Below are 27,900 nucleotides of genomic sequence, written 5' to 3'. Positions count from 1 at the left end.
ATCAGAATGTCAGTGTTCGCTGCCTTTTAAGCTTGATGGTGTGAGTCACAAATTCATGAAAAAATAATGAGGCTGCAATACTTAGCATGTCTTTGTGTGAAGAATTGTTCTACCAGATAATAAAACCAAGTGGCAAAATCACATTCACTGACCTTGCATCCAGGCAAGTTTTAAGAAGGAGGTGGAGAAAGTGGATCCACACCTGTTGTCAGATGGGAAAATCGGGCGGTCACTGTGGGAAAAAAAAAATGGAGGCACCAAGGAAGATTAAACAGCATTACCCCGTGATCCAACAATCCTACTTCAGGCTATACATCCAAGATAATTGAAAGCAAAGTCTTGATATTTCATAGCCATATTATTGGTGACAACTAAAACATGGAAGCCATCAACAGATGAGTGAATACGTGTGTAGTATGTATACAATGGAATATTACTCAGGCTCTAAGAAGAAGGAATTTCTGACATATGTTATAACCTGGATGAACTACTTGGGTACTTAAGTAAAATGAACCAATCACAAAAGATACATACCAGTAGTCAAGCTGGAAGTAGGGTGGTGGTTGCTAGGAAGAGAGGAGATAGTGGGTTATTGTTTATTGGTTATGGAGTTTCAGAAACAAAATGAGAAGGTTTCAGAGATCTGTTAGAAGCTAACACGGATCACTTAATGCTATTGCACTGTAAAGTACAAAGTGGCTAAGAGGGGAAATTTGATGGCAGTGCACCTTTTACCATAGCAACAATGATAACTACATTGGAAACTTTTAGAATCTTAGTTATTGGCAAATAGTTTATAGGATGTGGATATTATCTACTGCTATGTAACTAACTTGCCCCAACTCCATACTCATGGTTCATTGGGTTAGGATTTGAACAAGCGTCCACAGAGACAGTTTGTCAACCTTTGTGGCTTCCCAGATATCTGGAATTGGAGTGTGCTGGTTTGCGCCCCCTAGAACTGGTTCATGGACACATCTCATGTCTGAGTTTGCACCCAACACAGTAGCTCTGGAGTAGCTGATTTCCTTGTGTTAAAGATGATGATGTGTGAACAGGAGGGAGTTCATACTGTGTCATGTCCATTCTGCTCTTCTGCTCAGTAGTAAGACTCTAAGCCAGTCTAGACCCAAGAAGAGGCAAACTGGACCCTTTAAAGGCTTTGCAGTTACATCCAATCTATCATGGAAAAAACCCAGAACAGATAAAGCACGCTAAGATATATTCCTGGGAGCCCAGTGCTAGGGATGGCAATGTGGGGGCCTGGGGAAAGCATGGAATGTGGAGGAAATAGGCTACTTGTGTGTAAAGTGTTTGCATCTCCTCCTCACGACTTCACAACACATTCTGAATGAACAGAACACCATAGCAGTTCATATGAAGTATTCAGATGGTAAAATTTATGTGATTTAGGTTTTACCAAAATAAAAATAAAAACTACATTAGAAATTATATAATCCTAGCTACTAGGAAACCATTAATAGACTTTTCTAGTTGTTTTTTGTTTGTTTTGTTTTGCTGTTGGTGCTTAACAAACTGACCTCCAAACTTAGTGTTTTGGGATCTGTGGATCAGGAATTTGAATAAGGTGCAAGTGGGCAGACTGTGTAATCATGTAATTCATGGTTTCTGGGGAGTATAACTCCTATTACAACAGTCTCTGAATGAATATAAGAAGCATTAATAAAAGTATGTAAAAAGAAGCCTGGCTATGTCTAGCTCATAGCAGAATACCTTAGCATTGGTAAGTATGAAAACCATTGATAAACTAAATTTGTATTCTATATTCTATATAAAGAACTGAAAGCAATATTTGAAAACATACAATTAGTAGAAATGAACACTTGCATCAGAGAACAAGAGTCCTGTTTCAGTCATGCTGTTTGCCCCTGCTCTGTGCCAGGAGTCTACATACATCATGGGCTTCACCGGGCCACATACTTCCACTGCTTTACCTCCTGAGAGAGCTGTCCTGGGTTCCCCAAGACTGCAGTCTGAGGGTGTCCCTCTGTTCTGAGTGGGTGTGTGCTTTCTCTTTTCTGTGGTAGCAGGTTTGGCTCAATTATCACAGCAGTGGAAGCTCTTCTAGAGCCTGGGTTGCTGGGCTGGCGTAAGCTAAGTGTGGCGTTAGGCTCAGAAACACAGCTGAGAAGACTGTAGAACACCCCATGACCATGTAGCCATGCCCAGGAGGTAGGTAGGCTACCCTGTGCTGTCACGAGTGTGATGAGAAGGGTGGACCCAGGCCTCTGGCCAGATCAGGAAGTAGAATGCTGTGGCAAGAATCAGCCACGACCTAAACATAAATGCTCTGGACAGAGGAGAAAGTTCGGATTTCTAGACGAAGGGAATGGGGCCGAGTCAAAGGTTAGAGAGGCTGGGTCTTGTGAAGGGTCAGATTTTGAGGTGACTTTAGAATTTGATTCACACTGATGATGTGACTAGGGTTTAGGGGACAACTTGAGGAACAGCAGGTGAAGTCAGACAGACTCACCTCCCCCGGGCTTTGCCTACTGCTGCATTCAGATTGCCCCAAACCTAGTGCATGAACTCTTTGGAGGGTCAGCTGTGTCTTCTAGAACCAGATGTAAGCACTATCTAAGGGCATCTGGACCTGGAAGAGTTGGGACTTGGAAAGCTGGGACCCTTCCCCAAACTGTTACCAGAGGGTCCCCATGTGGACTCTTTATTAGGCTACACCATTCTACCCCACAGCACAGTGTGGCAGCCTTCAGGTTGTGTGCTTCTTAGTGACAGTTCAGGACTCAGCTCAAGTTTTCTATCAAGGTTACACAAACTTCTCTTAATAAGTCTCAGGAGTCCCAAATATCACTGCCGGCACCCTCCTTCTGCTAACCTGAATCCCACCTAAATAGACTTGGGGCAAAGGAGCAGAGACCCATACCTCTCCTGGCAAAAAGTGCCAGGGCCACAGATGGCATAAATGTGAGACAAGAAATACTGTTCACCCTCGGAAATATGAGTGGACACAACCCTAAGCGGGAAAATGCTTGTGTACACCATAAGCCTTTATGTTACATGAAAATGAAAAGCGGAGCCTTTTTCATCAGAGGATTTATTAAGGTTCATTTTTAAAAAGTATACTAATTTTTCTTAGTCTTAATTGTTCTCCAATGTCAGTAAAAATAGTGTGTCTGACTATTCTTAAAAGTTTCACCTACAGTGTGATGCTTCACTTAAGGTCATAAGTCAGAAACTGGGACAGAGATGAATGGCACCAATTTTATGTGCTGTACGGACATATTACTCTTGTGAAAGGGAGTTTTAGGGCTTGGAATTCTTCAATTTCATCACTTCCAAATTCCTTTAGTGAAGCTGTAGATTAGAAAGATGGGAGAAAGATTGGAAATGTCGGGTCATCATTGTTCTGGTGACTTCTCCAGACTTACACAGGAATCGGTGTCAATGCCAATTGTGATCTACCTTCTCTGGGTTTTTGTTGTTATTGTTGTTTATTCCTTTTTCTCTTTCCTTCCTACACTGTAACATCTCCCTTAAAGCATGAAAATTTGAAACATGCAGATATGGCACAGGTCAGAATTAAAGAGCAAGAAATTACAGAAGCCGTGTGTAGTCATCCTCCTGTTCAGGAGCTGAAGAATCGAGCCCCCTCCCACCTCAGATGTGAGCCTGGAGGCAGAAGGTGCTGACTCAGTGCCCAGTGAAATCAGAACTGAACCTCTATGATTTCACAGCCTTTCCATCATGGCTTCTATGCAGCTGCTTCTACCCCAGATAACATGTGTGAAGTCAAAGAAAATACAGAAGGTGGACAGAACCTCCCAGGAGACTCCTTAGCTAGATCCATGGCCACCATTGGTTATAAGGAAGTATGGAATGAGCATGAGAATTTAACGTTCCTAGCCTCCTGAGGAAGGTGGGAAAGGTGACGGATTGGCATCCATCAGTGAGTGCTGCATCCAGCCAATGCCAGGCCCCAAGGGCACAGCCTGGGGCATAGGTTTCAGGCAAAGATGAATGTGTTTGTAAACTCAGAGAGGAACCTATTAGTGACAGGCTTGGCCAGAGCATCTGGAAGACAGATCTAGGGTGGAAGCTCTCTGTACTTTGGACAATGCAACTGGTGAGCACGTGGGCTGAATTTCACTGTGACCAGCTCCTGGACCACACCTTGAGAGCACCCAGAGCCAGAGTGGCTCTCATATTCTGCTGACTGTTAGACTCACTTGGGATTATTTAAAAACTGGCTCACCTTCTGTTACAGTTTGGAAACACTTTAAGTGTCTCACTCACAGCTTTCTGAGCTGGCAACTTCATCCTGGTATGGTGGTTGAGGTGATGGAACTTTGGGGATCTCATGGAGAGCTTGTAAGCCCCCAGGGATGCCATTCTTCAGAAACGGATTAATGCTGGCCCTGCGGGTGAATTGGGTCTCAGAAAAAATGAGTTAGTGCCTAAAAGAATGGATTCTTATAAAGAGTAACCCCGGTGCCTCAGGGCCTCTTGCTCATTATGTGATAGCTTCCTCTTACAGACACTTCCGCTATCTTGTCAGCTCCCCCGCTAGAGCTGAGCCATTCCAGTGCCCTGCTCTCAGCTCTCCAAACTGTGAGCTGATTAGACATTTCTGTGTGTATGTGTGAAATATCAACCTCAAGTGTTCTGTTACAGCAACGGGAAAGAGATGACACGAGAGAATACTCGAACCTACTGTAGGTGAAGGTGGGGCAGTCCTGAGCGACCCATCAGCATCAGTGTTGACTGCTGCAGCATTCAGGAGGCGGCATCTTCAAGCTGGTGCCTGTGCCAACCACCTGGACTCCGCAGAACTGCAGGCTACAGATTAACCTGTCTGGATTGGGCCTGATAGCCTGTGTTTCTAACAGGTACCAGCACTAGCATCCATTTTGTTTACACCTGGAGAAGGGGAATGTATGTCGAGTGTGGCATCTCTACTGCCACACATCTGATTTGGGGGCAGTTTGTTGTAAGGAGGCTTGTGAGGGACTGGAGGCTTCAAAGCCAGATCTCTCTCTTCCCAGCCCCACAGCTCACTTGAGTTCATTAATCTCTTTGCTTTGGCTTCTCTATTTCTGAACTGAAAAGAGTTCCATGTTCTCGAAGAAAGGGAGGGAATACTTGCAAAGATATACAGTACGTTCTTTAGCATACAGTAGAATCAGGTAAATAAATGAGTGTAAATCTGCAACACCCACCCACACATGTGCATGGAATAACGTCTTATTCCTTCTCCAGAGGATCCTGCTTCTAGATGGTGGGTGATTGTTTCTGAGGAAGGCTCAGTGACTAAGCTCCCTACTCTACACTGCCAATGCTTTCTGTCAAGAGTACTAGTCTGCTCTCCGCGTGACCTAGCGTGGGTTCCATGCCTGTCTTTGGTCAACACATCTTACTGAATATGGTCTAGCTGACCATTCTCACTGCCATGCACATTAATGACACCACGGTGTGCCAGCCAGGCACCACAGAGTCCTGGGTAACTTAGAGGAGTGACCCCAGGAGAGATGCCAAGAACCCAGGAGCCCAGCATCTCTCCAGTAGCTGGATCAGAAAACTCAGTAGCTGCTGTTTAACCCACCTACTAAGTGTTCCGGTGTATTACCTAGGGAGTGATGGCATATGACTAGAAAGAAACATCTGTATTCATAAGTCAATTCAGTAATTCAGTCCTTGGGCAAATGTTGGCTGTGAGCAAGACCTTCACCATTGAATTTCCACACAGGCAGTATGGAAATCATTCAGCCAGGGACCTTCAGATCCTGTGTAGATGCTGTATTCACACCCACACAGACTTGGGAGAGCCAAACAGACACTTATCATGCCATATGGACACAGGCACTTCCCAGGCAGCCTTACCTTCCCACCAACACTAATGTCTGTCTGTCACTGATCATGGCTTTCACTACCTGACAGGAGCTGAGAATAGACTTCCGCCTGTTGAACCAACACAGAGGTGGGATGGTCATAGTTTACTGCTTCCTGTGATAAGCAGGGGACCCTGGGGTCTCTTCTGTACTGGAGCTGTGGTTGGGAGTACTAGCTGTGCCCTCCTGTGTTTTGACTGTTTCCTGTCTAGAAAGTGGGTTCTTGTTTCTGGCTTCAGTGACCTCACTATTCCTCGAGTAACCCTAAGTTTCTTATCATGGGTCAGGCATGTTCTGCTTCAGCACCCACAGGGACCCAGGGAGAACCTCCACCACATGCACTTCCTCAGAAAGGGAGACTCTTTTTGCAAGTCCCAGGAAAGCCTTATGGTTTTCTCGAAGGGTTTTCACCAAGGAACATCACTGAATAAAGAAAGTGTGTGCCAGACCCAAGGTCATGGGGAGTTACTGAGTGGTGACCGTACCCTAGGCTGGAGAGGAGCAGGATGGGCGGGTCCTAGAGTGTGGGTTCCACTAAGCTTCAGCTCCAGACAAGACACTGGTGGTCTGGTGCATTTTTAACCTGTCTTGGGTAAATCCTCAAATTCCAAAGAAAAAATAAAACAACAAAGCCTGGTGGAACCCTGGCAAGGCGTGTTAGTCTGCTTATTGTGCTATGATGAAGCCTGAGGCAGGCCAGCTTTACACAGAAATATACTTCATTTAGCGGTTTCGCAGTTTTGGGGGTGAATGTTCAGACTGTATTCACACAGTAAAGGCCGGAAAGAGCCCTGCCAGAAGCGTGTAAGTGTGTGTGTGTGTGTGTGTGTGTGTGCGTGAGCATGCGTGGGGGGGGAGGTGAGGGTATAATTATTCTGAGTGTTCACACCTTTGTGACACAACTATTGTGCCCCACTATTAGGTGCAGTCTGTTAAAGATCCCCACTTCCAATGTAGAAAGCCAATATCTGAACACACGAACTTTTGCAGAGGAAACAATGGATAAAATCACCTGTTTTCCTAGAGTTGGGCTGTGCTGGTCTTTGCATATTCTTTAGTGCCCATGACCAAACGTGTAATCATTCCACACAAGTCCTCCTAATTACAAGTTCCCCAGGCAGAGACTCACCCACCTCCTTAGCACCTGGTGACTCAGACCACTTACAGTCTTCCTGTACTGGCTCTTCCATTCGGTCACATCCGGGCACGTCTGATTCTCCTGCCTAAAAGTCGGGTCCATGAGAATCAACATATTTGCAGAATGGCAGGAATCCAGGAGGTGGCTGCAATGTAGGGGGTGTGTCTATGTGGGATTAAGACATTAATTACCATAACTCTGCTCTGCTAACCCATTAATAAATGATGCAGAGAAAGCCTACTGGGCCTGGGGCTGGAGAGGCACTTTGCAAGTATGAGTCTATCAAAGCGCTGTGACATGCTCAAAAATTCAAGGAAGCCTTTGGACATTGCTGTGGAAAGCTTTCTTTGCCACTGTCAAAACCAATTGCTTTGGCAGAATTATGCCAACAAACCTCAATGAATCTGGACCAGTTTTTGTCCTGGCAATTAGCACACACTTGTAAATTGACTCTGAATCTTGCTAAAGATTAAACAAACTTGTTTGCACGGTCATAAGGACATGAATCTCAATTATCACACCATCTATCTACCTCTCCCTCACCTGTATACACACTATAAAGTTGTAAAGCTTTTTTTCTTGTTTTAAGTTGATTTATTTAAGTGGATTTCCCTCTGCTATTACATATCCCTTGAAAATAGTTCATGAAAATACATTGCTACTTGGGAGAGTGGCCCCTACACCTCACCTGAGCAACACAGTAGAGCTGGCCCGAAAGTGTCAGTGTGGGAGAACTAACCCTGAGGACTTAAACCCCTGAGAACTGGCCCCACCCCTTGCTCATCACTGCAAGCAGGAAGCTAGCAAGGGCAATACTAGAGAGCGGTGGAAAAAGATGAGCGATTTGATATGCCAAGTTTTACTCCGAGTGCATGGTATTCAAAAGTTGTGACTCAACCAGAGTCTCAATGTGATGGTGTTATTTGTGTGAGGAGAGAGTTTGGGGTTGTGTGACTACTCAGAAGAAAGTTCACATGGCTGCTTGTTGGAGGTTTGTGGAGCAGCATGTGCGCAAGCTGTGAACAACAGTGTGTTCAAGAAAATAATCCTGCAGCAAGATCCTGAAGACAAGAGTGATCTCACCTTGTAAAGACAGAGCATCAGAGTATGGATGCACAGGCCTTGAGATCCATATGGAAATCCAGTTAGCATGTGGTGCAGGTGAAAATTGAGCAGAAGTGTGGTTGCACTGACCAGACACACACTTAGAGAATCACCAAGCAGGAACAGTCATTAGAGATGATCTCAGAGCATCCACTAGAGGTTAGATTATCTCCTGGGTCTCAGATAGGTTTTGTACTTCAGTCTATGAATATGGGGAGGGTTTGTCAGGCTCTTTGCAGTAGGAAGATGGGATGGTTGGCCTTTCTAAAGTGTTGAGGGCAGGGGTAAGCAGAGATCAGGTTATAGGCAATAGATGTTCTTGTCCAGATGATGTAGATTGAAACAGTATTTTCTATGGCTGGAGATGGATTGGGCCACTGTGACTCAGGATGACTCTGGGGTTTCAGGTGGAGTGACTGCGTGGTAATCTCCATGAAGACAAGGATTGCTACCTGTCTTGCTTTTCTATTCAGTGCTTAGAAAATGTCTGGTGCTTCTGTACAGTTGAGCGAATAGACAGTGTGATGGAGGAAGGCAGAATTCTGCATCAAAACCTGTGTGAGGACTTTGTCCCAGTGCTCATGTCAGCCAGTCATGCTCAGAGGGCTGGCATGATGGGGGTTAAATGAGGCATGGAGGCACCATTAGCATCATAATATCCCCAAGACCTAGGACTAGCCAACCACAGGAACATAAAGGAGGAACAGGTTGGGTTCCATCATCATCTGAACGTATGATGTCTAAGCAGAAGACTGGCTGTGGAAGCTAGGATGAAGAACAGTAGACACCATAGTTAGTGGAAGCTAGTCTGCCAGTGTGTTGCTATAGGACCAAGGATTGTGCTTAAACAAAGCAGAAGCCTCACCAACCAGAAACAAAGCAAGGGATGCAGCAAGGGAACAATGTTCACATGGCTGTCTGAATATAAAAAGCACAGGCTGAGTAAGACATGGAAGATTCATTAGGCTTGAGGTTGAGCAGTTGAGTAGAGGGTGAAAGATATAACAGAGTCAGGAACTGCCTAGCCTTGATGCTCAGGTGAGTCGATCAGCAATCAAATATACTGACAACTGAGGTTTTAATAACGTGCAGCTGAAGGAATCTGAGGTTTGAAGTGTGATGGCAGCAGAGGAAGAAAGAGGAAAGAGGAGCTTGGAGGTTGAGAAACCAAAACCTTCAGGAGTGAGTTAGCAAACATCGATGTCACACAATGACATAACCCTGTGGTGAAGAGAGAAAGGATCAAGTAATGGCATTCTTCTTGACACATTCTTCTTGTGTTGAAAGTGTCTTGGATGGTGAGCCCTAAAGGCGACCAGGAACAGGAAGGGGGAAGCAGACCAACCGGGTCAGGGCACAACTGACAGAAGAGGGTCCTAGAGTGGAAATGGTGCCTCAAGGAGCAGGCCTGCTCGCTCCTGCCTCAGTTCATGCAGCAGGTGTGGTTGGCTACCTAGAGAAACCCCAGTGTGCAGACAGGAGGGACCTGAAATGGCAAGTACCGTGTGGTTCTAGATCCTCCCCCTCCCCCTAAGGATCTGGATCTAATCCCCTTCTTTGTTGGGAGAAATGTGCACTGTTTCATTTAGGGTCTGAGAAACTGATACCTTTTGGATTTGGTTGTTACATAGATATAAATAATGACTTGTAGTCATAAAGACAATCATACCAGCACTTGATGCATTATGGATGCAAATAGTTGTGAGGTTTTTTTGTTTGTTTGTTTTTTGGGTTTTTGTTTGTTTGTTTGTTTTGTAATTGCTCTGGATTTTTCTTTTTTCTCCCCTTTTTTTTTATTGATTTTTATTGAGCTCTACATTTTTCTCTGCTCCCCTCCCTGCCTCTCCCCTCCCTGCTTCCACCCTCCCCCTAGGTCTCCATGCTCAGGAGAACTTTTTCTACTTTCTACTTCCGGTGTAGATTAGATCTATGTAAATCTCTCTTGGTGTCCTCATTGTTGTCTAAGTTCTCTGGGATTGTGGTTTGTAGGCTGGTTTTCTTTGCTGTATGTTTAAAAACCACCTATGAGTGAGTACATGTGATAATTGTCTTTCTGTGTCTGGGTTACCTCACTCAAAAATAATGTTTTCTAGCTCCATACATTTTCCTGCAAAATTCAAGATGTCATTTTTCCTTCTGTGTAGTACGCTATATGTAAATGTACCACATTTTCCTTATCCATTCTTCGATCGAGGGGCATTTAGGTTATTTCCAGGTTCTGGCTATGACAAACAAAGCTGCTATGAACATAGCTGAGCACATATCCTTGTGGCACGATTGAGCATCCTTTGGATATATACCTAAAAATGGTATTGCTGGGTCTTGAGGAAGGTTGTTTCCTAATTTTCTGAGAAATTGCCACACTGACATCCAAAGGGGTTGTACCAGCTTGCATTCCCACCAGCAATGCGGAAGTGTTTCCTTTCCCCCACAACTTCTCCAGCGTAAGATGTCATCAGTGTTTTTGATCTTGGCCATTCTTACAGGTGAAAGATGGAATCTCAGAGTTGGCAAACAGTCGTTTTATGGTACAACATTATATGGTACCATCCAAGACAAGGATGGGATGCCATGGTCCAAAGGGCAGACTTGTTCCAGTCCTAGAATGGAATTCTTTTCAGTTATATTTTGTGGTCTGAATGTCCACAGCTTCTCATAATCATCACAAGATGAATTGTGTTCCTATTAGGTAAGAGAACAATGGCATGGTATGGTCTGTCTGTTCTCAGCTTGCTGAAGATCAACTCTAGACAACTTCAAGTGGTTCCTTCCTTTTGATACCTTTTTGAAGGACACTCATCCATCCATCATTGTTATCCCTGTCTTAGTTCAGATCTCAGAGTAGCTCCATTTCTGATTGACCAGCCAATGATATTGAGAGACAGATATGGTCTATGCTTTTGCACTCATATGTTTTCCAAGGGCTATCATGCAGAGCTCTTAGGAAGAAAGAGAACACACACTAGGTGTGGTCTGGAGAAAGGAAGTTAGGTCGTGGGAGACTTGCCCTTCAAGGGAATATTAGGATCTGGCCACTTTCCTCTTTCACTTTTACTTTCTGACTGCCATGAGGTAGCAACCTCTTCTGCCATATGATCCATCCAGGATGTGTTGTGCCCAAAGTCACAGGTTCAAGCTGCCATGGATTGAACCCATGAGCCACATGCCAACTTTTTTTTAAGCTGTTTGTCTTAGGTATTTTACCAAGGTGACACAAAGCTGTCTCACTCACTGGAGAGGAGCATGAGGAGGACAGTTTTGACTCACCGCCCTGTTGTTCCTGAGACGCACCGGATTGGCATCCAACATCAAACTGATCACAGCAAGCCCACTAAAGAACAGCCTTTTCTCTACGTATGGGGAATTTATTTGACAGAACTAGTCTCAAGTCTTAGAAAGCTTTTTCTCAACATACAGGGGGATTTACCGGATGGAACTAGGCTCAAATCTTAGAACTGGGACTCGGCCTTCTAAGTACACAAAGCAAAAGTAACATAATCCTAAAGCTATTGGGGATTCAAGTGGGATCATACCGGCAAAGTCTGCTAAAGCCTGGCAGAAGGCTAGGCAAATAGTGGCTGCCCGCTAAGCGAAGCATGCTATTATTTTTACAGGGGGAAAAAAAAGCTCCGTTGACTATATGGCTCAGAAGCAGTCGGTGTGTGACCCTGTCCCTTGCCCTTCCATGTGAATTTGGGGATACACTTGTCAGTCTCTGCCAGCAAGCCAGTTGGTATGTCAACAGGGATGGCGCTGAACCTGTGGTTCAATTAGAATTACTGCCATCAAAGATAGAGGCTTTCTAGTTCACCGTCACAAAGTCTCCCCCTTTTATTTAGACCCCTGCCATTTATTCCAATGACACCTTGCAGTCTTCAGCATACAGCTGTTTCCTATCGTTGTTAAACTTACTTTATTTCTTTGCTTTGTTCCCATAAGTATGGAAGGATGCACTGGAATGGATATGAGCTTCGATTGATGCTGGGAAACCTAGATGTAATTATTCACCAGGTTTTAACCCTAGGCAGGATAACTGGCTTCCCTGACCATCTGTTTCCTCATCTATAAAATGGGCACCATAACTCATCCCTGCTGTTGTTGGCAGGCTCTCCACCCAGGATGATGAGTGTCCATGGCTCAGCGATAGTAAAGTCTATCCCTCCCTTTACTAGATTGGCCATAAAGCTTGACACTAAATCAAACACTCCTGTAAAAGTTCTTGGTGGTGGGTAAATGTGTTTGCTTCTGCACTGGCGATATTTAAAATAGTCTCACACTTACTTATTCTTCGGTGGCAGCCTCTGTATCTCTAATTCTCAATTCCTACCCACTTCTTTCCTTAAAAAAAAAAAAAAACGGGGTACTTTACTCTGAATCCAGCCTTAATTTGAGTCTATTAAAGGGTTTTATAGAATCTTCATGGGCAAAATTTAATTCACTTACTATCTTACTACTAGTTCATATTTTCTTAGAAGTACACAATTTTATCTGAATATTTTTGTTTGTTTTTGTCTGTTTTATATGTAAAGCTTGGGATAGCTGATGTCCAGATCTTAAAAACCAACAATTTTTTTTTTCTGTCTTTTAATTCATTTCTTTTAAATCATAAACAAGATCTTTAGATTTCAAAATGATAGAAAGGGGCTGAGTACCTGGTTGGAACAGGACAGGTCTTGTCTTCCTTATGCACCACACTGTAACCATGAGGAAGTAACAAACAATTGGATGGTCTCTTTCCTCAATAACATTGAGTCTTTGCCACCAGCTGACCTGATACCAAGGCTCTAAAATAACCCTAGATCCATTGTTTCTGAAGAGAAAGCATAGTAGGGAAGCCTCCCATTGAGGGTTTCAGAACTTAGCTAATGATTCCAAGAAATATTTGAGGATTATACTGTGTTTTGTTTTTCTATTTCATCTGTTGGTTCACTTCCACTGCAACTAGACAGGAACTGTTGGCTAAATGCTCACAATTCATGGTCATCTCAGCCTGTATTATCTATTTGTGGGTTTTTTTTATTTTTAAAAAAATAAAACAAACTATCTTTTTTTTCATTTTACATTCCAATCCCAGTTGCCACTCCATTCCCCTACTCCCATCCCTTCACCTAACTCCCCCCCCCATACCCCCATCCATTCCTTAGAGAGGGTAAGGCACAATGTTTTGGGGGAGGTCCAAGGCCCTCACTATTATATTTAGGCTGAGCAAAGTCCATCCAAAGAGAATAGATTCCAAAAAAGCCAGTACAAACAGTAGAGATAAGTCCTGGTGCCACTGCAAGTGGCCCTGCAGTCTGCCCCAGCAATGCAACTGTCACCCACATTCAGAGGGACTAGTTTGGGCCTATTCTGGTTCCTTCCCTGTCCAGCTGGAGTTGGTGAGCTCCCATTAGCTCAGATAAATTGTTTCAGTGGGTGTACCCATCATGATCTTGACCTCTTTGTTCATATTCTCACTCCTCCCACTCTTCAACTGGACTTTAGAAGCTCAGTCCAGTGCTCTGATGCCTCAGGTCTCTGCCTCTGTTTCCATCAGTTGCTGGATGAAGGTTTTATGGTGATATTTAAGGTATTCATCAATCTGACTACAGGGCAAGGCCAGTTAGGGCATCCTCTCCTCTATTGCTTAGGGTCTTAGCTGGGGTCATCCTTGTGGATTCCTGGGAATTTCTCTAGTACCAGGTTTCTTGCTAGCCTCATAATGGCTTCCTCAATCAAGATATCTCTTCCTTGCTCTCATCTCTGTTCTTCTCCTATCTTGACAATCCTGTTCCCACAAGTTCTCCTTCCCTCTCTTCTCCCCTCGTCTTCCCTTTCCGCCTTCCCTACTACCCCCACCCCCATGCTCCCAATTTTGTCAGGCAGTCTTGTCTGTTTCCCCTTTCCAGGTAGATTTATGTATGTTTTTCTTAGGGTTCACCTTGTTACTTAGCTTCTCTAGGACCATGAACTACAGGCTCAATATCCTTTGCTTCCAGCTAGTATGCACCAATGAGTGAGTAAGCCTAGTACAGGTTTGCATACAGAGAAGGCTTTGCTGTCCACGCAATACATGGCAAGTTATATCAATGGTCACTCAGCTGTTTCCCAGACCTCAGCCCAGGGTGCTTACCACATGGTGATATCAAATCCTGGACCAAAAGAAAGCATCCAGCTGTGGGCTCAGAAGAAAAATCCAAAGCACCCGAGTTTATCAAGGTATATCACTGGTAGGCAGAAAGTTGTGAGCATTGATGGCTGAGAAACGTGCAGACCTGAGGCCATCAATCACATGCATCTACAACTCACCCATCACTTGCAAAGTTCCCCTTGCGGACTAGTAATTATGAGTGCTAAGAACACTTAACATTAGACATTCATTCCTCAAATGTCTAGGAGTTTGGTCCCTTTTATTATGTACAGACTCTGAATCAGTAGGTATCTAAGATTTGCTCGCTTTGCATGAGCAAAACTTGGTGCCTTTCGACCAGTATCTCCTTGTTCCCGCTTCTGCAATTTCTAGCCCCTGTCAATCACCATTCTGCTTTTGGCTTTTATAAATTTGACTGCTTTATATTCTCTATATCATGTATGGTATCTGTCCTGTGTCTTACTTCATTTAATATATGTCCTCCAAGCTCATCCATATTGCCAATAGCAGGAACTGTTGTTTCTTTTTTTTAAAGATTGAACACTATTCCATCATGTTTGTACAACCATGGTCTTTCATTTTTCGTCCCCTGAAGGACACTTAAGTTGGTTACAAATCTTGGCTCTCGTGAATGGCACTGCAGTGAACACAGAGTTCAGATAATCTCTTTCCAGAGCTCAATTCCATTTCCTTTAGATACATGGCCAGTAATGGGGTTTCTGCATCGTATAGTGAGTGCTTTTACATTTCATTTTTTGAGGAGTGTTCACACTGTTTTCCACAATGGCTGTTCCGGCCAACGGGTCTTGATTTTCATGAATGTCACCATTTGAAGGAGAGGTGAAAATATTTTCTTGAGCTGATGTTTTTTCTGACTGGATTGGAAAAGAACAGGAAATGGGGCTTTGTGTTCTCTCATTATCCCACCTGCTGGCGCACAGTTATTTCAGGAAGGCATGGAAGATAATTGGTTCATATTCTATGGTCTGCCTCTGCTGCCCAGCAAGGCTACATCACATGCTGTCCATAAACACAGTTACGATGTTTGCCCATAGCTGTGGAGAGCTGCCAGCGCCTGCCAGCCTGAGTGGCATAAGCATTTAAGGAGCAGAATTTTGATTATTTGACATATATGTCTTAGGTTAGTTCCTGTCCACATTCCATAGCTTTGCAATGAATCCTTGTAGTGTATATAGCTTCTCTCACTGGTCTGTCTAAGCAAAGCATGGTTTAGTGGTGGAAGAGAAGGGAACAACTAGATGTATTTGTAATAAATTAAGAGAGAGCCACTCTTCTGCCATTTAGAAACTAGGTAATAGTTGAGATCTCTATGAACAGTTTATATATACATATATACAACTTCCATATATATATATATATAACCATATATATATATATATATATATTAAAGCCAGCTCCTAATTTTCAACCAGGGGACTGAAGAGCATCACTGTGTTGTAAATTACATCATTGCTATTGTTTTTATTACTCTAATCAAAGCATATTTCAAATACAATCTCTGCATCTTGAAGAGCTACGCTCCCTTTTCCCATGCTTAGTGGAAAGTAAAACGACCAAATGATAGGCATTAGGAAAGGGAAACGGAAAGTGGAGGGCAGCAGTCTTTCACCGAGTATGGGTTTGCTACCGGACTCCAGAGCTGGCGTCTGCATCTGTGCAGGCAAAGCACCAGGACAGACTCACATCCCTGCTGCCCCAGGGGATGCTTGATTCGCTCAGCTCTGTCTTACAAACAGCACATGAAATGATGCCACATATGACGCCTGCGTCTTTAAAAGTGAGCGGTTCCTTACTGTTAGAAGGTGTTATTGATAGAAAGCGACAGAAAAAATACAAAGGCTTGAGATGCTACAAAAGGAAGGGAGGACATACTGTCTGCAAATTTCAGGACAAGGTGACACCTGCTGTGCATGTTCCATTCTTGTCCCCATAACTGGGCAAGTCCAGCTGAGGCCCACACACTCCAGGCACCTGAGGATCAGTGAGACTGCAGTCCAACACAAAATCATAAACTCACTTAAAATATTATGAGATTGCGTGTGTAAGTGTGTGTGTGTGTGTGTGCCTTAATCACCCAGTTCTCAACAATTCCTGGGTCCAAATGTTATAAATTACATCATGTTTCAATGGCAAAATGCTGAGCACACCTACAGGACGCACCTGAACAGAATCTCGGTTTAGACAACAAACCTTGTCCCAGGAACCTCTTTCTTCTCTAAGACTACCCTAAAAAGTCTTCTTTGGATATTAACCCCAAGTGCCTCAAGGGTGACTTCCTGTCCAATGATTTATAGCCCAAGCCTTTTTTAGAAAGTGGTGAGCCTTTTTTAGAAAGTGGTCCTGAGGTGGACCCAATCCATATCTCCTGAGGGTTTTGGGCTTTCAGAGGTGTGGAACCTTCAATACAAAGTCAGAGACGCTTAAATTACAGCATCTGATGGAGAATGTCAACAAACCTACCACCTCAACAAGCCTCAACACGTACCTCACTTGCCACAGAACACTCAGCTGCCAGAGCTCCCTCAAGATGCATTACCCTACACACATCAGAGAAAAAGTATCTCGGTACAAGAGCTGAGGCTGCTGAGGCTGGAGGATGGCAAAAAAGTTTAAGACCTGGGTTACATGATGAGTTCTATATCAGCCAGGATTACAGCGTGAGATAATGGCTCAAAAGACTAATAAAATAAAAATAATAAAGAAAGACAAAAATAAAAATTGAAAGATCTGAGACCGAGTTTTTTCCACCAAAGAAATATACTTTGGGTTTCAATGTGCCTACATGTTCATAATGATACCTATTTGTGTCTTATCTGCCAGAAGTTCACCAGCAAGTCGTTGGGTTGCACATGGGGGGCAAGCTTCTCCCCATGCCGGAGAGTCTTTGTGACTTTACAGGTAGCAAAACCCATCATGAGCATTGAAAATGGCAATGCAACTGTAATCCACAAGGACAAATATGGGAGAAAGCACTAATGTTGATAAATCCAGCTTCTAGGATGCCTCCAGTGGGTCCTCATCAGACCTCCACACCACTTCCCAGCACCTGCCTGGCATTGTCCACTCAGGTTCATCACGACTACTTCCTTAGATGCTCTCAGGAAAAGGTTTCTTTGGACCTGAAACAGCAGATCAATCAAGAAAATGGCACAGTAGAAAGTGGTGGCCCAACCAATAACATCCTCACAAAAGATTCACTGGGAATATCAGAATCAAAGTCCAGGTGCCATGAAAATCATGTCACTTAAGGAAGTGTCCATGATCATTAGCTATATAGAAAGCATCAACTCTGATACAGGAGTAGCTACCTGCTTTCTGATTGGATTTGAGGCCAGTTCCATAGACAGGAGCTCATGTCTGGTTCTGTAAACTTGGTCAAGAACCCTTTGCTAGAGAGGTCCAGCCGCAGGGGGAAATTGCTTACTACCGATATATTAAACAGTCCTTTTGCCACACTGCTTTTTAAGACTCCTGCTTATGCCGGGCGGTGGTGGCGCACGCCTTTAATCCCAGCACTTGGGAGGCAGAGGCAGGCGGATCTCTGTGAGTTCGAGACCAGCCTGGTCTACAAGAGCTAGTTCCAGGACAGGCTCCAAAACCACAGAGAAACCCTGTCTCGAAAAACCAAAAAAAAAAAAAAAAAAAAAAAGACTCCTGCTTATACTCATAGGCCAGTGTTGTGTTAAACATTCATCAAAGAAGATTTATACTGCACTATACAATAAATGCAGAAACCTGCAGCTGGTCAAAGCACCTAGAACAGTGATAATAGAGTGTTTGTCATTACCAGCTATAACACCCTCTCCAAGGCTCTGGAAACACCACAAAAGAAGGGATGGGAGAAAGGTAACCATCCAGAATAGGGAGATGTACAGAAAAACAGTCTTTTGATAGGACATAGCCATCGCAAGTAGAAATTTAAGATTGTTGGCAATTACCACCTGCTGGGGAGGGCTGTCACTTCCTTCAGTGGGGTAGCCACAGGTAAGTTGCTCTTGCTTCACTGAATAACTCCACACTCCATCAAGAAGCTCTAATTAAACTTAGTGAGCCACAGATAAAAGTAAAACCTAAAAGTAGGAAGGGGAAAGAAAGGGAATGTGGGAGGAAAATGGAGGGTGAAAGGAAGCACAATTCAGTATATAAATAAATGAAACTCTCTGTGATGGTTTGAATGAGTGTGGCCCCCACAGGCTTGAGTATTTGAATTCTTAGTCTCCAGTTGTTGGAACTGTTTGGTAAGGATTAGGAGGTGTGGCCTTGTTGGAGGAAGTGTGCCCCTGGGGGTGGGTTCTGAGGTTTAAAAGATTCTCCTTGTTCCTGGTATGTTCTCTCTGCCACCTGCTTGTGGATCCAGATGTAAGCTCCCAGATGCTCTGTCATCACTGCCTCTAACCTTTTGAAACCATAAATCTCAAGCAAAGTGCTTTGTTTTATAAGTTGCCTTGCTTATGGTGTTTTGTTACAGAAATAGTAACGGAGACAGAAGCTGCTACCAGGAAGAGGGCTATTGTTGTGGCATTCCTAACTATGCTGGTTTTGAAGGAATGTGGGATACTTTTGAGACTTTGGACTAGAAAAGTGGTTGAATGCAGCAAGCACAGTTTAATGGGCCATCCTAGGAGTACAGAAGACAGAAGCACTGAGAATGGAGGAATGGGGTCTGTATTTGAATAGCCTCTTCGAAGATACCTCCATAGTAACCTAGCCCCACCCCATCAAGGTTACTTCCTATATCCACCACCTGCCTGTAGCACTGTGCTAATGTGCTGGGGACCAAGTCTTCAACTAATGAGTGTTGGAGGGCCTTCCAGGCCCAAACTGTAACACAAATGTTTAAATTTTTATGTCTTAATACATGTGTGCTATACCTGTCACAGAACATGAAACCAAAGCACTGTCCTGTCAAACACAGTGACACCTTCCTTAGGTTTAACTTCAATGTCTGACTCAAAAACACCCCCAAAATGAAAACCTCAGTAAAAGCTTGACTTGTAAATGCTGAACATCCCTAAGTGTCTACTGGGGTGGCAGGAGCCTCCTGATGAGGAAGAGGGATGAGGCTGGTGTGGTTTATCCTCATACCTGTGCAGAGGGAGAGCCACTTCCCATTGTGCAAAACAGATTCCATTGCTGATCTGACTCTGGCAGCTGCAGTTCCTGCAACTCCAGGGGAGCCCGGGGGGAACGTTTCCTAATTAGTGAAGAAAAATTGAAAATGAAAGCAAGAGAGTTTACTGCCATATAAATGCGCACACACCACACACACACACACCACGGTACACACACACACATACCACAGTACACACACACAGAATGAAAAGAGGTGAGATTTCCTTAAGCTGGCACACATACTAAAATAATTGGAAGCTTTTAGGGAAAGAAATAACTTCATGTTTCTAACTAGGAAAACTGTGCATTTGCATATTTTATCTATTTATGTATAGCATAGTTTATTTTATGCTTCATATTTCAGAATTGCTTGGAACACTGTACTTCCTTATACATTAAAATTATTGAAAATTGCTGTTCCACTGGGATCTAGAATGTTCTGCCTGTGAATTCTCTACAGAGGATCACGAGTCCTGGGGTCATGGTTGGGTCAAGGCAAAGAGTTGATGGGTCTGAAGGTGCAGAACAGCAGAATCATTGCAGATTTTGTCTCCACATCACTGAATCCCTACGCCAGCCTTCAGGTTTATCTCAGGTCACAAGCTCTGCTGTAGACAGTCTTTCCAGTGGTTGCATGTCTCTTGAGGGGGCATGTTGGGGAGCAGAGATTGGAAAACAGGCCATGAACCAGAATGGTTGCGTTCCCCTTCAGCTTTGTGTTAGTTACTTAACTGTAAGCAACTAGGTTTACCTCCCTGAACCTCAGATCCTGCTTTGAAAGTGGTGGCAGTGATAACAATGTCCACTTTACAGAATGATGGTGGCATACTCAGTCACAAGTGGTTGACTGTGTGCCTCTGATACCATCCATCCATCCATCCATCCATCCATCCATCCATCAATCCATCCACCATCCATCCACCCATCCAGTAGGTTGTATCTTTCAAAGTTAATGGATGATTCACTGGTGTCTCATCCAAGAGTTTTATACACTAGAGCAAATAAGGTCATTTGCCCAGGTGTGAAATACCTCTGTCAGTCCAGAGCTTCTTACCACTGGTGATAAGGGCTTTCTACCTGGGGACTTATTTTCAGCAGCTGGAGACTGTTCAGCTCACACTGGTGAACTACCAGAGTCGGAGAGAGAATGTCACAGGAATGGTTCCCATCAACAACGGGCAGGAGGGTGGCAGACAGGGGCCCAGCTCTCACATTTCAATGGAGTTCCTGAGAATCATCTTCTAGACTGCCCTGCAGGGCTGAGTCTGGCTTCCTCAGAACCTGACTGAGCAGTGTTTCCCCTGTGTTCCACACCCTGTGCACACCTACCTGCCCAGTTTTCTGGAACTGCTTCCTAAGTAAATTACAATCAACCCTGAGGGTTGGACCCACATCTGTAGATTCAACCATTTTGATCCAATCATGACTCAAAAACATTTAGAAAATAATTGCCTGTAGTAAGCATGTATAGGTGTTCCCCTTGTCATTGTTCCCTAAACTGTAGAATAGTGTAGCACCTTCTTATGTAATGTTTACAGTATATCATATATCATAAGCAATCTAGAGATGATTTCTAGTATATTGAAAGATGTGTCTTAGTTACATGCAAACATTGACTTGATCATCCACTGTCTGTGGAGGTGCTGAGTCAGCCCCACTGGGAAGGGGAGGAATGGCAGTGTCCACACTAAAACTCTCCTCTCAAGTCAGCTTCTGAAGCCAGCCCCAGAAAATCCAAGGGATGACTTGACTATCCATGCCCAGCCCTCCTCTTAGGTCAGCTTCTGGGAAGCTGTGACAACATCCAAGCATGGGGACCGTGGCATTGCTGAGAAGGTGGCCTGTTCCGCATCATCACCTTTTATCAGCAAGTGAATTTCATCTCAGGAGCAGCATGGCCTGGAGCTGATGTGTCACAGGGGAGGCAATGTCACTTGGGAGTCAGCTTTGCTCATGTGGGGCTCTGGCTCCTTCGATTCAGGATGAATCACGGTGTGCGGAGAAGGAATACTTCTCAGGGTACTCCACAGTGCATCTCGCCCTGCACACACGCCCTACTGGGGAAGAGCACTGGCCTGAAATAAACACTCTCTCAAACTGAAAAAACTATTTTAGTGGCTTTCAAGAATAAACGCCATCCTATGAACATCCCATCTACATCTTTCTTAGGAACATGCAAATCCACTTTCTGGATCAAATGCACGTCCTCCATGGTACTTGGCCATCTGGCTTCTGGCTATCAGGGAGTGGGAGCGGGGCGGGGAGGGGGGGTCGCTCTCAATTAGAGAGGAAAGAATGCCAAGGCCACTGAGTAAGATAAGAGTATTGAATTGTAAGGCTTGATCAGAGGCAGAGCTCTGAGTTGCCTGGAAAACACATATGAGGGATTTTCTGATATATTGACATTTGCCCTATTCTAAACTTAGACAAGATCAGACCCTCAGTAGAAATCAACTTTTACAAAATTATATTTGATAATTGTTGAAGATACCCCAGTAACAAGGCTGTCATGACTGAGCTTGGCAAGCACACAAGAGTGGTCGCGTTCAGTGTCAGGGTTTGTAAACGTCTTTAACTGAGGCAGGTGAGAGTGCCGGAGCCTCATCATTTCTTCTTGGCTGCCCTTTCCTGAAGACCATGGAGACAGGCTGGCTTTCTTTTGTTTTGCCAGGGGTGGATTGCCAGTGGATAGAAATGATAAAGGGGAAGGGGCTGCTTCTGCCTGGGACTTATCACCCAGGGCACACCCAACAGATGTGTCAGTATGACAAGATGCACAGGTGATGCTAACGAGGTGGATGGAAGACATTATGGGGAAATGAGATTAAACCAGAGAGAGGTCAGGATCCCAAATATATACTCTGATGTCCATGGCCGACTGTGAGCTCAGCAGCAGCAGTGCGGAGAGACAATCAGTAGCATGACTCATGGTGTCCAAGAGGTAAAAATAGACCAGAGACTCATGGAGAGCTCATCTCCTTCTGCTCTTGATAGAAGGTGCAATGAGCACCATCCCCAGAAACACCCACTGGAGATGCCTTACAACCCACGCACTCCAGGCTCCCTCCTGCTTGAAAGGCTTCTCTGTGGCTCTTTCCCATGTCGCTCCTTACTAAATTCGCCATCCGCCTCCAAACTTTGGATGGAGTGCCAGCTTTACACAGACACGGTCTGCTCCAGCTGGATCCCTGATGACCCTAGAACAGCACGTAGCTGTGAAGTTACTGGGCTGGTGGAATCTCTCAAAAGCCATTTCTCACAAAGTATAGCTACATAATGTGTGGAGAGAAACTTCACGCTTGGAGATGATCTTCCATTGCAGTCTCTGGATGGCTTCTTATATGTATTGTGACCTAGGGAACAAATACAGGTGGAACATTAACAAAAGAACTGCATCAATGACCAAACTGTTTAAAGATAATGTTGGTAGCTCGGTGTGGTGGTGCTTGCTTTTATACCCAACATTTGTAAGGCACAGGCAGACAGAACTCTGTGAGTTCAAGACCAGCCTGGTCTACATAATAAGTTCCAGGACAGCTAAGCTATATAGAGAGACTCTATTTAAAACCAAATACATACATACTTGCATACATACATACATACATAAAAGACCTTTGAAAGAAAGTTAAAAGCAATCCGTTCAGATGTGCAAGCCATACTGTCTACCCTAGCCTTGGCTGTCTATCTATGGCTACGAAGCTGCTTAAGCTCTGAGTCTTAGAACTTTGCTATCCTTTTGTGAAACAGGAAAGCTGTTGGTGTTCAGTCCTTTTGAGAATGGAACAGGATATTCACTTTCAAACCTTCATGTCATAAAAAAACAATTCTTCAAAAAGTGTCAAAGAAGTCAGGCATAGTGACTCGTACCTGTAGTCACAGCTACATGGTACCCCTTGAACCTGGGAATTTGAAAACCATCTGGATGACAAAAATACCCCTCTATCCTCCCAGAATGAAAGGGGGCCAGTGGTGTTTGAACATAGAAAGATGGGACTCATCAAGAGTATGAGTAGAGAATACACAGGGGTGGTGAAAGAGGGTAGCAAAAGCCAGGCTAGAGTCTGGTACGTTCTCCAGACATAATGTCATTGTAGGAATTTACTCAGAAGGGACACAAGATCACTTCTATTTCTAGAAGACCCCCTGATGTTGTCATATAAACCAATCGTGTAAGTAGGAAGGTGCTAGAAGGCCCTTGATATAAACTGGGTGAAAAATGATGCTGACTTGGTCTAGAGTGACAAGGGAGAATTGATTGTTCTGGTCAGAGATGCACTTTGGATGGTTTATTAGGGAGAGTTCCCTACAGGAGTAGACTTGAGGTGTGTGTGTGTGTGTGTGTGTGTGTGTGTGTAAAGTGAATTGATAGAACAGCTTGTGACACATAGGGGCTGGGTATTTCATCAATGGTTGCATTCACGCTGGAAAAGAGGAGTATATATATGTTAGGTGGTCAGTACACAGAGCAGGGTATCTCAGTCGTCCCAATATGGTGCTGAAACCTGGGAAGATGGCCAGAGTAGTTGCTGGTTTTTTAGTCTATACTGGAGCCCAAAGAAACTGTAATTTGATGGCGGCAGCAACAACAGAGATAGACACACCAGCAAGAAGTGAAGGCAGACATGCAAACTGCAGTGATTTTCCTCCAAACTCTTAGGATTGAAGAAAAGTACCATGTACTCTGGGGAAGGGTCTTTCCTCTAGTTAATGATCTCACAGACCTGTGCACAGCCCTGGCTCCTAGGTGCTTCCAGATCTCATCTACTTGACAATCAAGACAACTATTATAGATGGAGTGAAAGAATTGGTGAAAAATAAGCTATGGGGTTGATACTTTGATTGGCGGACAGTTGGTGGGGCAGTTCACAGCACACGGTGGTGAGGATCTGGCAAAGGGTCTGATGTGTGGTGATGGTCCCCTGTTCACAGACCCTTGGCTCCAGGGAGATGAAGAATCAGAAAAGAATTGAAGCCTCTAGTGAAAAAACAGAGAAGTGTGCAGGGCGACATTGGTGGGGCAAGAGAATGGGAAGCAGGTGCAGCCTTGGTCCATGGCTGATGTATTTCTGAGACATTAAGCATGGTGAGGCATAGGGAGGCTTCTCTTGGCTCTTGGTTATGCAGGCTCCCTTCAGTGAGACAAGAAAAGAGGATCAGGATTGCGACCACACATCCTCACCCCTGACTTGCCCCCAACTCCCTCACCCCAGAAGTTCAGTTTGGGTGGATGCCAGGAGTCCGCATGGATTTCTGAGATGTCTATGTTGTGTATTAGGAGAGCCACAATATTTTAATGAAATTTAAATGCAATATGATCTTAAAGAACTGTCTGTGCTAACTACTTGTCTGCTGTGATAAAAATACTCAGACAAAAGCAACTTATGGGAGAAAGGATTTGTTTTGACTCACAGTGCCAGGTCCCTTACAGCTAAAAGTCAGGCAGAGGAGCTTGAGGCAGCTGGTTACATTGCATCAGCAGTTAGGAGGCAGTTAGGAAGATTAATGCTTATGTTCAGCTCGCTTTCTTCTCTATACCCAGTCCAAGATCCCAATTCACGAAAGGATCCCAACCACATTTAAGGAGGTTTCTCCCAATTGAGTTATTCTCATCTAATATCCCCTTACTTGCATGCCTGGAGGCTGGCCTCCTAGATGATATTAGATCATACCAAATTGAAAATCAATATTAATTATAAATATATTTTTTTTATATTATTGTATATTTGCTGATTCAAAATTGACTCTCCAAGTCTGCCTCAGGTGTTTGTGTTAACTGGATGCTTTCCAGAACTATCCTTAAGAAGCTGGGCACAGACAGCAGGGGATGGGAGCAGAACTTTCTTCACCATTGCAGCACCTGAACGAAAATGTTAAAAACAGTGCCTCCTAAAGACTTGGGACTCTTAACTGTCTCCCTCTCCCCATTCCATGAAATCCTCTGGTCCTGTGCTAAGTGTAGGCCGCCTACATCACAGTATTGCTGACGTGAGGTCCTCTGTTCACTACGTGGCCGCGGATGACAGATCTGATAGAGGGGGTTCATGCCATCTCAAATGTTGACCCCCACAGGATGATACTCTCCATTCCTGGTCCCAATTTATATCAAGTGCTGAATTAGTGCTGCAAAGTTCTATAAACAGCTCCAGAGAGGAATTTTCATGTAAGTCAGCACATCTGTATCTGTATCTGGGAGCTTACTCTTGCTCTGACGTGAGAGTCTGTTAACCCAGGCTTTTAAAGGACAAAAAAAAAAAAAGAGGCTATAGACAAAAGGCATATAAAATAAAACTAAGCGTTTTGTGCTTCTAGACCCCTTCCTCCATGCCAAGGACCAAACCCAGGCCTCACACATGCTAGACAAGAACTCTGTCACTGAGTTAGATCTCCAGCCCTTGGTATATTGAGATAGGATCTATTTACGTAGCCCTGGCTAGCCTCAAACTCATTGTGTAGCCAGATCTGTCTTTGCGCTTTCAATCTTCCTCCCTCAGCCCCCCAGGAGCTAGGGTTAGATGCTCTGGGGTATTTGTACACTGTATGAAGATGTGTTGCTGTGATTGGTGTAATAAAGAGCTGAATGGACAATAGCTAGGCAGGAGACAATAGGCAGGACTTCCAGGCAGAGAGGACTCTGGGAAGACACTAGGGAGATGGCAGCAAGTGTAGACGTTGGCTATACAGTACAGGGCAGAGGTAACCGAGTCATGTGACAAAATGCAGATTAGTAGAGACAGGTAAATTTAAGTTACGAGAGTTAAGGCCAAACTTTCACAATTAATACTAAGTCTCCATGCCATTATTTGCAGGCTGGCAATCCCAATGAGAAAGTAGATCACAGTTAGAGTTTCGCACACCACATCCACTGAGCATAGGATAAAGTTACATTTTTAAACTATGCCAAGTGTCCACACCTCCAGAAGGAGAAAAGACAAGTACCATGACATGCTCATGCTATAAGGAAACCATGTGCGATACAAAGAAAGCCCCTGAGAGGTGGAGAGCCCAGTAGTCATCTCCCTTGAGACCACCAGAGTTCAAGGTGGTCAGTATATTGTCACTTAGATTTTTTTCCTGGAAACTGAAGAATTAGCTCCCAGTCAGCCTTCTGAAGTTCATCATAAGAGAAAGAATCTGCCATGCCAGGAGAGGTAGGTGTGGACACCCTCTGTCTCACACTCTGGGACATAGCAACCAGAGCAAAGGAGGATTTGACTAGGGCACCCAGGACCCTCCTAAGACCCACTGTAATTCAAGTATTTGGGTGCGTGTAGTTTTCTGAGAGCTAGACTCCAAGATGTCATAGAAGTGTGATGGGGAAGAAACAGGAGAAGGAAGGCAACCAGCACACGACTCTTTGTCAAGAGCCACCACATTGTCCTGCTGGAGCCCAGGAAGACAAGGAGAAGCTCTTCATATTGGCTCTGCCTACAGGCTGGTGATAGTGTATGGTGCTCTCAAACTAGTAGGGCCCCATCATAGAGGCCCTTGCATAACACGCCTCCAGGGCTTCCATTAAGAAGTGCTAGTGGGTGGCTCAGTAAGACACTTCAGCATCTCAGGGACCTATCTACATCCCTGGAGATGTTCTGAACAGCTTCCCTGATCCATCATTATCCCCCTGTGGTTTCTGAAGGTGAAGGTAGAACAAATGAGACTCAGCACCATTTTGCCACTGGCTGTTGAGAGCAAGGGTCTTGTGGTAGAAGCCACATATAGCACAGTGTGGGGCCTCCTGTGTCTAAATCTCTGTTTTCAGATGACTCCTTAACAGCCCTAGGAGTCCAGTTTTGCCACAGTTGGATGCTGCAAGCAGGGAGCTCATCTTTCAAGAGTGGGTGGTGAGACATGGGAAGTCCGGTGTCCAATGGACACAAGTGTGATCCATTTCAATGGGACACAACATCAGTGGGTATAGGTGGTCTCCCAAGGAGACCACTGCAGGCTGATTGACCTGATCAAGTGCCTGGACCTCTTTGGGGCACACAACATAATCTTTAGAACCATTAGAAAGGACAGTGCTTAATTAAAGAGGGAATGGAACATAGAGAAGAGGGTAAAAAGATTAAGAGATTAAGAGAAGAGGCGAGAAAGAAAGATTAACTGGCAATGTTAACAGTAGGACAAGTGGGAAATTGATGCTATATAGAATAATAGTGAAATGCCCTGCAATTTAAATGCTCAGATGAATAATGAGGTAAGTATAATAAAAAGAGATTAAAAATAAATGCTAAAACAAACAAGCAAAAGCCCACAGCCAACAAAATTAAAAGGGAAGTCTAGAAGTGAAAGGCTGTATTTTAAACCTAAAATAAAATCCAAATGAGCATGCAAAAGTTAAAACAAGAGCAGAAATTGGAAATGAAATAAATATAGCCCTTCAAAATGGTATAAAAAAATTAAGACAAGACTTCACCAGCTCCCACTCCCACCTCCCCCACAGAACATCCTGGAATAATCTTGAGCAGCTATGGAAAAGGAAGCTGAACAGAGGGGGAAGCAAGGAGCTTGCAGATTAGCAGAGCCTCGCC

The 27,900-nt window shown here is 44.2% G+C and overlaps 1 protein-coding gene across 3 annotated transcripts in view; it reads left to right on the top strand.

The window, feature by feature from the left end:
* Syndig1 (synapse differentiation inducing 1) overlaps window positions 1–27,900 on the top strand; it is a 157,391-nt gene that overhangs the window by 12,505 nt on the left and 116,986 nt on the right. The window contains exon 1 of one of the 3 annotated variants that reach the window (XM_057781378.1): window positions 4,741–4,868. The exons of the other annotated variants lie outside the window; for them this stretch is intronic. The gene's annotated coding sequence lies outside the window, so the exon portion shown is untranslated. Of the gene's footprint in view, window positions 1–4,740; window positions 4,869–27,900 lie in introns of those variants that run through there. 3 annotated transcript variants of the gene reach the window in all.

The sequence above is a fragment of the Chionomys nivalis genome, chromosome 9, assembly GCF_950005125.1.
Source record: "Chionomys nivalis chromosome 9, mChiNiv1.1, whole genome shotgun sequence".
Classification (NCBI taxonomy): Eukaryota; Metazoa; Chordata; class Mammalia; order Rodentia; family Cricetidae; genus Chionomys; species Chionomys nivalis.
The sequence above is the reverse complement of the archived record's forward strand: the minus strand, read 5'-3'. Positions and strand labels throughout refer to the sequence as shown.